At 42.2% G+C, this 18202-nt stretch overlaps 2 protein-coding genes across 3 annotated transcripts in view; one reads left to right on the top strand and one right to left on the bottom strand.

Annotated features, from left to right (window-relative positions):
- Positions 1 to 18202, bottom strand: part of SGTB (small glutamine rich tetratricopeptide repeat co-chaperone beta) — a 464910-nt gene that overhangs the window by 148865 nt on the left and 297843 nt on the right. The gene's annotated exons all lie outside the window — the stretch shown is intronic.
- Positions 1 to 18202, top strand: part of NLN (neurolysin) — a 144907-nt gene that overhangs the window by 13192 nt on the left and 113513 nt on the right. The window lies entirely within an intron of this gene.

The raw sequence follows: 18202 nt of genomic DNA, 5'->3' as shown, positions 1-18202 counted from the left end.
CTCCCTTGTCTGTTGTACACACTGCCCTCTCGCTGTACACACTGCCCACCCCTCCCTTGTCTGTTGTACACACTGCCCTCTCGCTGTACACACTTCCCACCCCTCCCTTGTCTGTTGTACACACTGCCCTCTCGCTGTACACACTGCCCACCCCTCCCTTGTCTGTTGTACACACTGCCCTCTCGCTGTACACACTGCCCACCCCTCCCTTGTCTGTTGTACACACTGCCCTCTCGCTGTACACACTGCCCACCCCTCCCTTGTCTGTTGTACACACTGCCCTCTCGCTGTACACACTGCCCACCCCTCCCTTGTCTGTTGTACACACTGCCCTCTCGCTGTACACACTGCCCCCTGTTGCGTTCAGTCTGTGCTGTCAGCGGCAATCCCCACTAAGAGCAGAGATGAGTCACTGATAGGACGCCAGCGGGTGCCAGCTCCTAACAACCAATGCAAAAACGGATGCAGAAATAAACCGTTTGTCCGTTTTACATCCGTTTTTCATCTGGTATTTTTTTAAGGAACAAAAATAGGGCTTTTATCAGTTCCAAAAAACGGATGTTGACAGATGCAGATGATATCCATTTACATCTGTTTTTCCATAGGGATGCATTGATATCCGTTTTTCATCCGGATGGATGGAAAAAGGACAAATGGTCCACATGTGTGGAAGGAGCTTTAGTGTTTTAGTTTTGTTTTACCTTTATTTTCACCTGGTGATCCAGCCAGTAACACAATTCCTGTCCTAGGGTGACAACATTCACTTACTTTATTGTATCTATGAAGGGACAGCCTTGTCACTCTGGTCATCCTTGCTCCTAATTGGAACTACAGAGTATCCCCACCTCTGTAGTCCACAGGGATAACTTGAGCAGGGCTGATAAAACTCCTTGGGATGTCGGCAGAGGTACTGTGCTGTCAGCTCAAAGGAAGTTAGGAGCTCATTGGATTTCATACTGGATTTTTGTTTGCATATGATTCTGTTTGCTGCCACTCCAAAAAAGGTCCCTGCACAACTTTGGTGTGACTTGGGTGCCATAGAGTGTAAAAGTCACATGAAAGTTGCACTGTAAAAGTCACATGAAAGTTGCACTGTAAATCGTGCGACTTTGGAGTCGCACTAGTGAGCACACTGGAGTGGTGGGAGGGTTCTCTGAGTGTGAGAGTTGTTTGGGTGGGACAGGGGGGTTGGGTGCTGGGGTTCCCCCTCAGTGGGTTAGCTGACTAACTCTTCAATGGGTTTGTTCTGTTTTTTGTACTTTTGATGTAAAATAAATTATATTTTATACCGCAATAGTAGCTTTTGAGGTGCTTTATCCTGGTGGGGTATTTTTTTATATGCATGGCTTTTGGATGCACTTCCCCTAAAAGGGGTGTGGCACTAAGCGGGTATTTCCACTCCTAGGACTTGGTTGGATTTTCTGCACTAGTGAGAACGTAACAGTACTGAACAGATATAACAAAATGCTTTTACTGATATAATTAATGGACCAAAACGGAGCAAATACGTTCATAATTAGGGTTCACATAAACTTTAATGACCAGCAAATGTCTTTTCCTGCTTTATTATATAGCAAAGTGTCTTATTTAGCTAAAACGTTTGTGACAGGCAAGCTGATATAGCAGGGCCCATTATTCACAGATCATTAAACTTGTCAGATGCTATTTAAATATGTCAGGTCATGGCATGCAAAAAAGCAAGAGGAGCATCTTCCACCAAAGACACTATCCTACTATGTTTAGTATTCATTTTACAGAAAAGTCATTAATGGGGAACCTCGGTCAAAACAAAAGTCATTAGTAATTGTTCATGATATCAGATGTCAACTAGGACTATTCTTGGCATCTTTTTATAAAGCAGAAAATGTCATGGCTTTTCAGTCACTTATTTGCCAGGTCACCATTTACTTGCTTTATAAATATTCAGAAATGTATTGCTCTGGTGTAAATGTATTCTCTTGTTTCTAATGGATAAATCTTTACTTGACCTCCGGAAGGTTTTACCCCCTTCATGACCAGGGCATTTTTCAACACTGCACTACTGTAAAGGAGAAGTATAGCCAAAGCTCGTTTGGCTGTACCTCTCCTATGGATCACAGGAGTGCAGTTTGTTTTGCACTCCTGTGACCCATTTTCAGCTCCTGTGACCCATTTTTAGCAGAGAGCGGGCTGAAGTCACAGAAGTCAGTCCAGGCACCGTGCCATCGCGACAAAGTCTGGATCCACCAGGTGCCTGGACTCGCACCCGGCTCAGCCTCTCAGCAAGCCACCGAGACTGAGCCGGCTGCCCCCTCCACAGCCCAGCGGTCCAGTGAGCGAGGAGGGGGAAGAGCAGAGAGCTGTGACTGACGGTCTGCAGCTCTCTGCTCAGAGCTGTCAGAAGCGAGTGATCAGCGATGTTTGATCGCTCAGTTCTCAGTGTAGAGGTGCCGGTGGAAGATGCAGCATTGGACCCATGCTGCATCCACCTAGGTGTAAGTATTAATATAAAAAAAAAGCCCAAACCCATACTTCGCTTTTAACTGGCAATTGTGCAGTCATGCAGCACTGTACCCAAATGAAATATAATTTTTTTTTCACACAAATAGAGCTTTCTTTTGGCGGTATTTGATCACCGCTGGAATTGTATTATATAAATGAGCGAAAAACCTTTTATAAAACATATCCAATAAAAATATCAACAAATAAAATTTCTTCATAAATTTAGGCCAAAATATATTCTGCTACATATTTTTGGTAAAAAGCAAATCCCAATAAGTGCTTATTGATTGGTTTGTGTGAAAGTTATAGCGCCTACAAACTATGGTATTTTAAACTAGAATTTCCAAGGCTGTAGATGCTATACTGTAATTGCTGTGATCAGCGACTTAGTGTGACTTTGATTGCAATTGTATAGATGTAATTTTGCTGATACGTTGTCACCCGGGCACACAGACTTCCAGTGCAGACTACAAGACATTGTAAAGATATGATCTATTGTAAGCAACACTAGGGAACCTGCCCTCCTGAGAAATGCCATGTGTGGGATTACAGGAAGTGGCTGCAAATAGTCTGCAGGAGATAAAGAGCACTAAGATACCACACAAAGGAACACCGAAAAAAAAAATGTAAAAACCGTGATCCTAGAAATATAAATGTCATAAAGTTAGGTTGTTTTTTAAAAACCCAATTTCAACCAAAACCAAAAAAAGGTTTTACCCCCACATTTCCACAGTTAGTCTTGGCACCGGCCGCATTTCCAACACTGACCAGCTCTGGCCGCACATCGATTTGCAATTTTGACAAGTTGCAACGTTGTACCCAAACAAAATTGTCCTTCTTTTTTTCTTTCTTTTTTTTTTTTTTATTTCCCACAAATAGAGCTTTCTTTTGGTGGTATTTGATCACCTCTGCAGTTTTTATTTTCTGCGCTATAAACAAAAAAAAGACCTGACAATTTAAAAAAAAAAAAAAAAAAAAAAAAGTTTTTTTTTCAACTTTCTGCTATAATACATATCCAAAAAAATATAAAAAAACAAATATATTCAGTTTAGGCCAATATGTATTCTTCTACGTATTTTTGGTAAAAAATTGTAATAAGAGTATATTGTTTGGTTTGAGCAAAAGTTATAGCGTCTACAAAATAGGGGAAAGTTTTAGGGACTTTTTATTGTTTTTACTATAATGGCGGGGATCAGCGATTTTTAACAGGACTGCGACACTGTGGCCGACAAATCTGACCCCAAGTGACACTTTTTGGTGACCAGTGACACCAATACAGTGATCAGTGCTATAAAAATGCACTGATCACTGTATTAATGGCACTTGCAGGGAAGGGGACAACACTAGGGGGTGATCAAAGGGTTAAGTGTTCTCTCGGGAGGTGCTTACTAACTGTTGGTGGGAGTAGAGAGATTGCTTAATTTAAGACCCGGGCTTATTTTTGGGGAAACACGGTAGCCACTGGATTGCTTTCACAAGCAGCTGGAAGGTGGCTCCCACCACCTTCCACGGCTTCATTTGGCTGTTCCGACCCACCAGGGCACCTGTTCGACCATCCGGCGCTTCCGGTGGGCAGCAACTGGTTAAATATAAAGCTCTCACAGACACCTTTTTTCATTATTATTAATTGTAGGTAATTTGCCAATTATGACTGAATAGATTAAAGGAGCCTTGTGGTAACAGCATGCACAATCATTTTATAACATAAACATTGTAATAACAATACATATCAACGACAATCCAATATAAGCTTAGGTAAAAAAAAAAAATCTCCTTTCATGTTGTTAGTTCTGCCTGCCTGCTGGCCATCTCTTTCCACAACTTCCTGAATTCCCTGGATGCTTTTCAGCTTCTATTTACTTAAGTTACTAAGGACTACTTATCTTGTGGTACCTTGCTGTCTGGAAGCAGTGATTCCTCTACTGACTCCGCCTCCAGAAACTCCTCCTCTCAGCACCTCTGTAGTTCAGAGGGCAGGCTCTGTGAAATGTGTGACACAGCTTTGCCTACTCAAATGGCATAGTGATTACATGTCACAGAATTCAAGGAAGTAAATGTGTGGGGATCTTCACAAAGTGAGTTTAAAAACTTTAACCACTTGCCGCCCGCCATATAGCAGAATGATGGTGGCAAAGTGGTTTCAATATCCTGACTGGGCGTCATATGACGTCCTCAGGATATTAAGCCGCTGCGTGCCGCGGCGTGTCAATCTGACACACCGCAACTCCGATCTAGGTAAAGAGTCTCTGACGGAGACTCTTTACCACGTGATCAGCCGTGTCCAATCACGGCTGATCACGTTGTAAATAGGAAGAGCCGGTGATCGGCTTTTCCTCACTCACGTCCTGACGGGGGGGGGGGGGGGGGGGTCTGTGCTGATTGTTTATCAGCACAGCCCCGCCCAGGACCACAAGGATGGCCATCCACACTGAACCACCAGGTATGCCCCCCGACCCCCAGGGAAATGCTAATCTGTGCCCAGGCAGCTGCCAATCAATGCCTGCTCACAATGCCTGCCAGTGCCATCAGTGCCGCCTATCAGTGCCACCCATAAATACCCATCTTTGCAGCCTTTCAGTGCCCATCAGTGCTGCAAAACAGTGACCATTTTCAGTGCCCACTCATTGGTGCCACCTCATCGGTGCCGCCTTATCAGTGCTCATCAATGAAAGAGAAGACTTACTTTTTTACAAAATTTTATAACAGAAACAAAAGCAAAACTTTTTTATTTTTATTTTTTCAAAATATTTGATCTTTTTTTATTTGTTTAGCAAAAAATAAAAACCGCAGAAGGTGATCGAATACCACCAAAAGAAAGCTCTATTTGTGGGGAAAAAGTTTGGGTACAATGTTACATGACCGCGCAATTGTCATTCAAACTGCAACAGCGCTGAAAGCTGAAAATTGGTCTGGGCAGGAAGGTGTATAAGTGCCCTGTATTGAAGTGGTTAATGTTCAGAATAGTATGAGTAGTCTGGAAATAATTGAAATACAATGTGAAAATATGATTTTATATTTTGACCATAGATACACTTTAAACCCAGGGGTGCTCAACCTGTGGCCCACAGAGCCCTCTAATGTGGCTCTGGACCTCAAACCAGGGAAGTGCATGCCCTGGGTTGGCAGCCTGTTGATCACGATCTGAGCCTGCCGACCCGCCATCCCAGAGCAATTAGAGGGCTTCACGCTGGCTGCTGTCCCAGGCGGAGTCATACTAAGTGCATTTCACCCTTTCAGACCTTTCTATCAGCCTGTAGAACATTGCCAGCAAAAAAAGGGGAGAAAAAAGGTCTGTGTATTAAACAGCACATACACTGCACTTTTGCTGTGGGCATGTCAGCACCTATAAAAGGTTTAACGGCTATTGGGGTGCTTTCACACTGATTTGTGGGTGCAGTGCAGTGTAAGTGCGGGTTGGCTGCACTGAGTCAGACTTATTATATCTTGCAGGTTTGGTGCGCTTTCTGAAAGCACACCAAAACTCCTGATTGCAGGAGTTTTGGTACACTTTCAGAAAGTGCACCACACCTGCAAGATAAAATAGAATTCTATGGCAAAACGCAGCTAATCGGCAGATGCACTGCGATGCGGGAAAACCACAACGCGTCAGTGTGAAAGCATTCTTATAGGGGCTCAGGACAATAAGGGCCCGTTATCATTTGGGGCTTTAAAACCTCATATTGGGGACTTGTTTTTACCGCACACCACCAACCACTAGTGTTGCGACAGGGGTACAAAATAGAGACCCTGCCCCATACACCAGGGTGCCCGTGCTGTCACATTCTGTTTTACACTTTGACAGGAGGGGCGGCATATATAGGGAACCGATCCTCTCCATTTTCCTCATGCAACTGCTGAAAGCCAGCTTCTCTTTCTCTCCCTCCCACTGGCGTTCAGCGGCTGCCGGAGGAAAATGTTTGTTATGCTATTCAAAATTCTGAATCCTTTAATTTCATTGCGGTCCGTGACCTGTTACCAAATCACTTAAGTAGCCCTCTCCAAGGTTGAGCACCTCTGCTTTAAACATATTGACATTTTTATTACCAAAAAATACATTTAATGATGAGAGCAAAGTAGTAACCTCATAGCTGGCAGTGGGGTTTATTTACTAAACCTAGAGTATTTCAATTAGCTTAATGAATGAGGTGAAACTGTGTTTGCCAGAAAGAAAATACTAGAGCTAACTAAGAGCAACTGTAAGAGCACGAGTGATTATTCATTATCCATTATTATGTACTTACCATTCAATATTTCTCTTTGCTGTTATGTAATTATTGCATAAAAGCTAAAAGGGATACCTTTTCACGCATCCTTCCATTTTGCTAGCTCTGCTGAGCAAGCAAAAATGCACACAAAAAAAACAGTTTTACAGCAATATAATTAAAATCCCAATGAATAAACTGCTTAACCACTTGCCGACCCCCTCACGCAGATATACTGCGGCAGAATGGCACGGGTAGGCAAAATCACGTACCTGGTACCCCCCGGTGCCCGAGGCGGTCAGCTTCTGTCCGGGAGCGATCAAAGGTGAGGGGGAGACCATCCATTCGTGCCCCCACCCCCCCGCGATCGCTCCCAGCCAATGAGATTCTTCCTCTGCTGCTGTATAGTAAACAGCAGCAGAGGAAGTGATGTCATCTCTCCTCGGATCGGTATTTTCCGTTCCGGCGCCGAGGAGAGAAGACAAATGAGTGAGTTGCACAACACACACAGTAGAACAGAACACGCCAGGCACACATTACACCCCCCATCACCCCCCCTCCCCCCCACCTTGTCACACTGACACCAAGCAGTGTTGTTTTTTTTTTTTCTGATTATTGCATTGGTGTCAGTTTGTGACAGTGTGGTAGGGCAGTTAGTGTTAGCCCCCTTTTAGGTCTAGGGTACCCCCCTAATAAAGTTTTAACCCCTTGATCACCCCCCCCGTTGCCAGTGTCACTAAGCGATAATTTTTCTGATCGCTGTATTAGTGTCACTGGTGACGATAGTTAGGGAGGTAAATATTTAGGTTCGCCGTCAGCGTTTTATAGCTTCAGGGACCCCCATATACTACCTAATAAAGGTTTTAACCCCCTGATTGCCCCCTAGTTAACCCTTTCACCAGTGATCACCATATAACTATTATGGGTGACGCCGGTTGGTTAGTTTAATTTTTATAGTGTCAGGGCACCCGCCGTTTATTACCTAATAAAGGTTTAGCCTCCTGATCGCCCGGCGGTGATATAACTTAGGTTTTAGGGTCAGATAGGGTCTGCGTCGCCCCAGGCAGCGTCAGGTTAGCGCCAGTACCGCTAACACCCACGCACGCAGCATACGCCTCTTAGTGGTATAGTATCTGAACGGATCAATATTTGATCCGATCAGATCTATGCTAGCGTCCCCAGCAGTTTAGTGTCCCCAAAAACGCAGTGTTAGCGGGATCAGCCCAGATACCTGCTAGCAACTGCGTTTTGCCCCTCCGCCCAGCCCAGCCCACCCAAGTGCAGTATCGATCGATCACTGTCACTTACAAAACACTAAACACATAACTGCAGCGTTCGCAGAGTCAGGCCTGATCCCTGCGATCGCTAACAGTTTTTTGGGTAGCGTTTTGGTGAACTGGCAAGCACCAGCAGCCTAGTACACCCTGGTCATAGTCAAACCAGCACTGCAGTAACACTTGGTGACGTGGCGAGTCCATAAGTGCAGTTCAAGCTGGTGAGGTGGCAAGCACAAGTAGTGTCCCGCTGCTACCAAGAAGAAGACAAACACAGGCCCGTCGTGCCCATAATGCCCTTCCTGCTGCATTTGCTAATCCTAATAATTGGGAACCCACCACTTCTGCAGCGCCCGTACTTCCCCCATTCACATCCCCAACCAAATGCAGTCGGCTGCATGAGAGGTATTTTCTTTATGTCCTCCCGAGTACCCCTACCCAATAAATCCCCCCAAAAAAGATGTCGTGTCTGCAGCAAGCGCGGATATAGGCGTGACACCCGCTATTATTGTCCCTCCTGTCCTGACAATCCTGGTCTTTGCATTGGTGAATGTTTTGAACGCTACTATACACTAGTTGAGTATTAGCGTACAGACTAGGCACACTAACACAGGGTCTCCCAAGATGCCATCGCATTTTGAGAGACCCGAACCTGGAACCGGTTACAGTTATAAAAGTTACAAAAAAAAGTGTTTAAAAAAAAAAACACAAAAAAATATATAAAAAAAAAAAAAATAGTTGTCGTTTGCTTTTCAGGTTTGCAATTTTTATACTTTACTGTTTACTGTGTTTTATTGTTAACCTTTTTTTTTTCTTCAGGTACGCCATTCACGACTTTGAGTGGTTATATCAGAATGATGCCTGCAGGTTTAGGTATCATCTTGGTATCAGCGGTCGGCTTTCATGTAAAAGCAATCCTAGCGGCTAATTAGCCTCTAGACTGCTTTTACAAGCAGTGGGAGGGAATGCCCCCCTCCCCACTGTCTTCCATGTATTTCTCTGGCTCTCCTGTCTCAACAGGGAACCTGAGAATGCAGCCGGTGATTCAGCCAGCTGACCATAGAGCTGATCAGAGACCAGAGTGGCTCCAAACATCTCTATGGCCTAAGAAACCGGAAGCTACGAGCATTTCATGACTTAGATTTCGCCGGATGTAAACAGCGCCATTGGGAAAAGCATTTTATCACACCGATCTTGGTGTGGTCAGATGCTTTGAGGGCAGAGGAGAGATCTAGGGTCTAATAGACCCCAATTTTTTCAAAAAAGAGTACCTGTCACTACCTATTGCTATCATAGGGGATATTTACATTCCCTGAGATAATAAAAAGGATTAAAAAAAAATAAAAATGTAAGGAACAGTTTAAAAATAAGATAAAAAAGCAAAAAAATAATAAAGAAAAAAAAAAAAAAGCACCCCTGTCCCCCCTGCTCTAGCGCTAAGGCGAACTCAAGCGTCGGTCTGGCGTCAAATGTAAACAGCGATTGCACAGATGGGTGCATGTATGATGTGGATGTTGTGTTCATGGAAATATCCCTGCTGTATATAGCATTGTGATTTTAGGTTGTGGTGCCCTACGAGGTCCACACTCATTACCCTTATGTGACCAGTGGTATACTTCATTCTTCCGTTGAGGAATTTGGTAAATATGATGTATAACTATAACAGTTGGCCCCCGTTGGGCTATTGTACTTTCTTTTATATTTTGTAAAAGAGATTTGTTTATGGATGCATTTGTACTATCTGAACCTGTAAACTACTTTCTATCAAAACAAATAAAAAAACAATTTTGTATAAACAGCGATTGCACTATGCATGTGAGGTATCACCGTGAAGGTCAGATCGAAGGCAGTAATTTTAGCAGTAGACCTCCTCTGTAAATCTAAAGTGATAACCTGTAAAGGCTTTTAAAAATGTATTTAAATTGTTGCCACTGCACGTTTGTGCGCAATTTTAAAGCATGTCATGTTTGGTATTCATGTACTCGGCCTAAGATCATCTTTTTTATTTCATCAAACATTTGGGCAATATAGTGTGTTTTAGTGCATTAAAATTTAAAAGTGTGTTTTTTCCCAAAAAAATGCGTTTGAAAAATCGCTGCGCAAATACTGTGTGGAAAAGAAAAAAATGAAACGCCCACCATTTTATTCTGTAGGGCATTTGCTTTAAAAAAATATATAATGTTTGGGGGTTCAAAGTAATTTTCTTGCAAACAAAAAAATAATTTTTTCATGTAAACAAAAAGTGTCAGAAAAGGCTTTGTCTTCAAGTGGTTAGAAGAATGGGTGATGTGTGACATAAGCTTCTAAATGTTGTGCATAAAATGCCAGGACAGTTCAAAACCCCCCCAAATGACCCGATTTTGGAAAGTAGACACCCCAAGCTATTTGCTGAGAGGCATGTCGAGTCCATGGAATATTTTATATTGTGACACAAGTTGCGGGAAAAAGACAAATTTTTTTTTTTTTTTTTTTTTGCACAAAGTTGTCAAATGATATATTGCTCAAACATGCCATGGGAATATGTGAAATTACACCCCAAAATACATTCTGTTGCTTCTCCTGAGTACTGGGATACTACAAGTGTGAGACTTTTTGGGAGCCTAGCTGCGTACGGGACCCCGAAAACCAATCACCACCTTCAGGCTTTCTAAGGGCGTAAATTTTTGATTTCACTCTTCACTGCCTATCAGTTTTGGAGGCCATGGAATGCCCAGGTGGCACAACACCCCCCCCCCCCCCACCCAAATGACCCTATTTTGGAAAATAGACACCCCAAGCTATTTGCTGAGAGGTATAGTGAGTATTTTGCAGACCTCACTTTTTGTCACAAAGTTTTGAAAAAAGAAAAAAAAATGTTTTTTTTCTTGTCTTTCTTCATTTTCAAAAACGAATGAGAGCTGCAAAATACTCACCATGCTTCTCAGCAAATAGCTTGGGGTGTCTACTTTCCAAAATAGGGTAATTTGGGGGGGGTTTGTGCCACCTGGGCATTCCATGGCCTCCCAAACTGTGATAGGCAGTGAAGAGTGAAATCAAAAATTTACGCCCTTAGAAAGCCTGAAGGCGGTGCTTGGTTTTTGGGGTCCCGTACACGGCTAGGCTCCCAAAAAGTCCCACACATGTGGTATCCCCGTACTCAGGAGAAGCAGCTAAATGTATTTTGGGGTGCAATTCCACATATGCCCATGGCTTGTGTGAGCAATATATCATTTAGTGACAACTTTGTGCAAAAAAAAAAAAAAAGTGTCACTTTCCCGCAACTTGTGTCAAAATATAAAATATTCCATGGACTCACCATGCCTCTCAGCAAATAGCTTGTGGTGTCTACTTTCCAAAATGGGGTCATTTGGGGGGGGGGGGGGGGTGGTGTTGTGCCATCTGGGCATTTTATGGCCTTCAAAACTGTGATAGGTAGTGAGGAGTAAAATAAAAAATTTACGCCCTTAGAAATCCTGAAGGCGCTGATTGGTTTTCGGGGCCCAGTACGCGGCTAGGCTCCCTAAAAGTCTCACACATGTGGTATCCCCATACTCAGGAGAAGCAGCTGAATGTATTTTGGGGTGCAATTCCACATGTGCCCATGGCCTGTGTGAGCAATATATCATTTAGTTGCAACTTTTTGTAAATGTATTTATTTATTTTTTGTCATTATTCAATCACTTGGGACAAAAAAATTAATATTCAATGGGCTCAACATGCCTCTCAGCAATTTCCTTGGGGTGTCTACTTTCCAAAATGGGGTAATTTGGGGGGGTTTTGTACTGCCCTGCCATTTTAGCACCTCAAGAAATGACATAGGCAGTCATAAACTAAAAGCTGTGTAAATTCCAGAAAATGTACCCTAGTTTGTAGACGCTATAACTTTTGCGAAAACCAATAAATATACGCTTATTGACATTTTTTTTTTTTTCTTTTTCTACCAAAGACATGTGGCCGAAATACATTTTGGCCTAAATGTATGATTAAAATTGAGTTTATTGGATTTTTTTTATAACAAAAATTAGAAAATATCATTTTTTTTTTTTTTTCCAAATTTTCGTTTTTTTTTTCCGTTTTATAGTGCAAATGTGATCAAATACCATCAAAAGAAAGCTCTATTTGTGGGAAGAAAAGGACGCAAATTTCGTTTGGGTACAGCATTGCATTACCGCCCAATTAGCAGTTAAAGCGACGCAGTGCCAAATTGTAAAAAGTGCTCTGGTTAGGAAGGGGGTAAATCTTTCCGGGGCTGAAGTGGTTAACTTGTAAGGCCTCATGCACACAGGACTTTATTTTTTTTTTACTCTCCCTAGAAGCCAGCAGCGTTTTTGCAGTTTGATTGTAAAAGTGTCTAACGCTTTTAAAAGCATTTAGGCGTGTTTTAGAGGCATCAAGTGCTTGGGTGCTAATTCATCTTTGACCAGAATAAATAATTTATGCTGGCCAATGAAGTGAATTAACGGTCTGGACGCACTGGCAGAGGGAGTTTTGACATGGAATCGTAATCATCAATTTCCCCATAATCTGGGTGTTTTCATCATGAGAAAGTACAGTGAGGGGGGAAAAAAAAGTATTTGATCCCCCTGCTGATTTTGTACTTTTGACCACTGACAAATGATCTGTCTATAATTTTTAAGGGCAGGTTTATTTTAACAGTGAGAGACAGAATAACAACAAAAATATCCAGAAAAATGCATTTAGAAAAAGTTATAAATTTGCATTTTAATGAGTGAAATAAGTATAATTTAACCCATTCGCAAAACATGACTTAGTACTTGATGGCAAAACCCTTGTTGGCAATCACAGAGGTCAGATGTTTCTTGTAGTTGGCCACCAGGTTTGCACACATCTCAGGAGGGATTTTGTCCCACTCCTCTTTGCTGACGAGGCTGAGGTTGGGAAACTCGAACCTTCAGTTCCCTCACATTTTCTATACGATGAAGGTCTGGAGACATGCTAGGCCACTCCAGGATCTTAATGTGCTTCTTCTTGAGCCACTTCTTTGTTGCCTTGACCCGTGTGTTTTGGGTCATTGTCATGCTTGGAAAACTCATCCACGACCCATTTTCATTGCCCCAGCTGAGAGAAGGAGGGTCCTTACCCAAGATTTGACGGTACATGGCCCCATCCATTATCCCTTTGATGCAGTGAAGTTGTCCTGTCCCCTTAGCAGAAAAACACCACCAAAGCATAATTTTACCACCTCCTTGTTTGATGGTGGGGATGATGTTCTTGGGGTCATAGGCAGAATTCCTCCTCCTCCAAACACGGCGAGTTAAGTTAATGCCAAAGAGCTTGATTTTGGTCTCCTCTGACCACAACACTTTCACCCAGTTCTCCTCTGAATCATTCAGATGTTCATTAGCAAACTTCTGAGGGGCCTTTACATGTGATTTCTTTAGCAGGGGGACCTTGTGGGCGCTGCAGAATTTCAGTACTTAATGGTGTAGTGTGTTACCAATTTTTTTCTTGGTCACTATGGTCCCAGCTGCCTTGAGATCGTTGTGAGTGTCTCTATGCTCATTTTTATTCATTAAATACTAAACTTGCTACACTTAGAAGGCGCTGCTCTTTGTCCCTTTCTTTGTTTTTCTGTCTCACTGTTAAAATAAACCTACCATTAAAATATTAGACTGATCATTTCTTTGTCAGTGGGCAAACGTACAAAATCAGCAGGGATCAAATACTTTTTTCCCTCACTGTATCTAGATCAGCTAGATATTCAATAACATGACCATAAGAACTTTGTTTGGACATGACTTGACTTTTCACTCAAACACAATCTAGTGAATTTAATTAAAAATTGATCTCACTTTTCTGGGGTTAGTTTCTACTTAAAATGGTTGTAAACCCTTACATATACCCAGTGAAGTGACTGGCCTCGGTTGATGCACAGAGATGAAACAAATCCTCCTACATAAATTGTACCTGTTTATCTACAGTCTTTTCCTCTCTACATCCATTCAAAGTCCAGAATTTTAAAGCTTGTCTGACTGAGTTCAGAGAAAAGAGGGCGGAGAGCTGAAGTTACACTCTGCAGAACTCAGTGAGGAGAGCTCTGAGAGCTGATTTGAGGGAAGGGACACCCCCCCTTCACATAGCACACAGGAGAAGAGCCGAGGCTGTCAATCAACTGGAGATCCTTCCCCGTCACCATTTTTCTCTTGGTGTCAGGAAAACTTGTCAGAAGTGATTCATGCTAATAGCCGAGGAAGGAAGCAGCAGACAGAAATGACACTTAGTGCTCTTAATTGAGACAAGCACACACTAAAGAGGGATATGCTTTGTACATATTTAATGTTTGAGGTTTTCAATTTCTTTAAGTTTATTTAGGTAACAATTTGCCCCAGTAACAATACCGACATGTGCAGCCAACTCAGGTAGTTCTTAGTCCTTATGCACAGTGGGTGTTTTAAATGCTGCTTCTAGAGATGTCTTGCATTTTTTTATGCCTCTAAATGCCCCTCAGTGTTAGCCTATGTGTCCGTAACCACATAGGCATTTACAGGCAGAAAAAAAAAAAAACACTACCAGTGTTCAGGAGCAGCAGCATTTTTGCAAAAAAAATAAAAATGTCTAATGTGTCTTAATGTGCTTAATCGCTAAGCTGATCAAGCGCTTAGGTGTTCGTTCATTTTTATAGCAATAAATTAATATTACAACCAATGAAATAAAAAAAAGTGCTTGACATGCTTAAACACTTTTGAAAAAAAATGCGTCATTAGGTGTGTTTTTGACGCTGCTTTTCTCCTGCCAGGAGAAAGGTGTTTAGAATAGCTGTGCAAACACCAAGTGTGCATGAGGCTATACTACCACCACAACTTGTCATTATGGCTGCAACAGACTCTTAAAGAATTACTGCCTGTTGACAGATTTGGAAATGGCGATAATTAAGACCAACTCTGGGTTGGTGTATAGAAGTATGCTAGTGCTAAGAGCGGGACATGTCTGTGCTGGAAAGCTATCATGAGTGACCCTGGCTCCATTCAGCTATTTGTTGAGAAATTCCCTGTCTGAAAGCTAAAAGCAAAAAAAAAAAAGAAAAAACGATTTTCTATTTTTCTTCTCTATCTTGATGTCCATTTTTGCATTTTGTCTATAAATTTTGCTTGAAAATAGGTTGCTATGCACATTGTTGATTAATTTTTCATCTTTTTATACCGATATGAACTTGTGATCCCAGTATCCAAAAATCTGCTGCAGCCATAATGACCTCTGACCTCTTTTGACAGTTTCTTTCGATGTTTTATTGCATTTTGTAACAGAATATATTTGGTACCTTTTTATAGCAGCATATTCTTGGTAATTAACCATCAAATTAGACGATAACTGTTTAATTGTATGACCACTGGTCCCCTGCTGTATGTGAGTAATCTGTTTTTAGGTGTTCTATATTTTTGTGCTTGGTCTATTTAACCCCCTTCATTTTTTTTTTTTAGAGGACTATAATTTAAAAAAAAGGTATTTAAGGAAAAGTGTATATTTTTGCGTAGACCATCATATAGCACAGGGGTCTCCTAAATTTTCAATCAAAGGTGCAGTTTACTGTCCTATATAGACTTTAGGGGTCCGTATTGTGGCCAGAAAATGTCCTGGACCCAGCACACACCATGCGCATACATACCCGTAATAATAAACATGACTTCAGGGTTTGTGGTCAGTAGGAGGAGGAATGATGCCCCATCATTGGTATCAGTGGAAGGAATAGTGCCCCATAATTGGTGTCAGGAGGAGGAATAGTGCCCCATCATTAATATTAGTCGGAGGAATAGCATACCCCCCAAATTTTTGAGATGGGAACGAGGGACAGTCCTTAGCAAGAGTATGTAGGCATAGGACATACCCCCTTTAAAGGAGAATTATAGAAAAAAAAGTTATTAGTTACAACTACTATTTACAAATTAAGCCATTTAGAATTTGGATGAAAGGTTTAGCACTGTGAAACACTTTTTGAAAAATAAATAGTGCATTTTATATACAAATGTATAGATCAGACCAAAATCGTGGACAAATGAGGAAAGAGAGAAGGAGGGACTTTGTTTCAAATCTGGGAAAGGCCCTCAAAATCAGGGACAGTTGGGAGCTTTGAAAAAGTGCCCCATCATTAATATTAGTGGGAGGAATAGTGTCCCACCATTAAAGTGGATGTAAACTAGAGGTCGACCGATATGGGTTTTTCTCTGGCCGATGCCGATATTTAGAAATCGCGGTGGCCGATGGCCGATATGTGATGCCGATTTTTTTGGGCCGATATATTTGGCCGATTTTTTTTTTTTCCCTTCATCTCATAAAATCTAACAGTTAGACCCCTTTCACACTGGGGCGTTTTTCAGGCGCTTTTGGGCTAAAAATAGCACCTGTAAAGTGCCTGTAAAACGGCTCCCCTGCAGTCTCAGTGTGAGATCCCGAGTGCTTTCACACTGAGGCGATGCGCTGGCAGGATGTAAAAAAAAGTCCTGCAAACGGCATCTTTGGAGCGGTGTATACTGCTGCTCCACCACTCCTGCCCATTGAAATGAATGCGCACCGCTGCCGAAGCGCCTGCAAAGCGTTTTGGCAGCGGCGCTTCAGGGGCGCATTTAACCCCTTCCTCGGCCGCTAGCTGGGTTATAAGCGCCCCGCTAGCAGCCGAATAGCGCCTCTAAAATGACGGTAAAGCGCCGCTAAAACTAGCAGCGTTTTACCATCAACGCCTGCCCGCTCCAGTGTGAAAGCAGCCTTAAGTAATACAGAAATTTTTTTTCATTTAAACATTAAACAAAACAAACCTTCAATCAGTTCACTTGTATGTATAATTTAGAAAAAAAACCAAAAAAAAAGAAAAAAAAAAAAAAACTATCTTAAATAATAAATACACAAAAACAGGTAATCAAAACTTTTGGACGAAAAAAAATGGGCTAACTTTACTGCTTTTTTTTTTTTTTTTTTAATTCATTACTGTATTTTTTTTTTTTTTTAAATTGCGTTTGAAAGACCGCTGCGCAAATACCGTGTGACATAAAATATTGCAACAATCACCATTTTATTCCCTAGGGTCTCTGCTAAAAAAATATATATAATGTTTGGGGGTTCTAAGTGATTTTCTAGCAGAAAATACAGGATTTTTACTTGTAAGCAACAAGTGTCAGAAAAGATTTAGTCTTTAAATGGTTAAACTGAAAACTTCTACAGGTGGAGTTCAGTCTATTGATAAAAAGAACCTGAAAGAGATACAAATGTATCTTCTTATCGTACTTGGCAGGCTGCCCAGAGGAGGGGAGAATCCTCTCCACAGATAACTTAGTGCCGGTTCACATAGGGGCGACTTGTCAGGCGACCTAGTCGCCTGACAAGTCGCCTCCCGTTCTGTGCTACGGAACCGTTCTAATAGGAGCGACGCAAGTCGCTCCGACTTAGAAAAAGGTTCCTGTACTACTTTGGGGGCGACTTGGGGCGACTTGCATAGACTTCTATACAGAAGTCGTTTTGCAAGTCGCCTCAGAAGTCGTTTGCAGGTCGCCTCGCTGAGGCGACCTGCAAGTCGTGCCGCCCCTGTGTGAACCGGCACTTAGGGAAACTTGCATTAACTTCTATTACAGAAGTCATTTGCAAGTCACGGCTGAAGTTATAATCGGCCTTTTTTATCAGCACAATCGGCCGATGCCGATTAAGTAAAAAACGCCAAATATCGGCCGATATATCGGCCGGCCGATATATCGGTCGACCTCTAATGTAAACCCAATGTCATCCTTTCTAAACTACTGCCATTGGGGTTATCTATAAGGATATACATGCCTCCTGCATGTATCTTTACCTGTCAAATGTCTCCCCTCTGTCTGAGAGCCGAAAAACTGCAGATTCTGTGGGCGGGTCTGTTGTCTGGAGCTCAGTGGGCGGAGTCGTGATGTCAGTAGACTCCCCGCCCACCTCTACACTCCCCTTGTCAATATGCATTTTCTACTGTGTATTTCTCACACTGAATTTCTGCTATGATCTCTAACATCCAGTGAAAAGATAGGAAAGTAACCACATGACTTCAGCATGCCAAATAATGCTGAGGTGTGGAACAGCCAATCCTTGCAGAGCTGCTGAAGAAAGGAGTGGGGGTGGGAATTAAAAAATAATGTATGTCTTAGGCTAGTGCATGATATGTAAATCACCTGTCACTCACAGCAAGGGGGAGGATTTGACAGTTTTTCTCTGTTTGTCAAGATTTATCTCACTGAACAATAAGAGGATTGCTCAGAGCTGGATTAACTCTTTGTGGCAAGACGGCTCAAATGATAG

Source organism: Aquarana catesbeiana, linkage group LG01, assembly GCF_042186555.1.
Source record: "Aquarana catesbeiana isolate 2022-GZ linkage group LG01, ASM4218655v1, whole genome shotgun sequence".
NCBI classification, from domain to species: Eukaryota; Metazoa; Chordata; class Amphibia; order Anura; family Ranidae; genus Aquarana; species Aquarana catesbeiana.
The sequence above is the reverse complement of the archived record's forward strand: the minus strand, read 5'-3'. Positions and strand labels throughout refer to the sequence as shown.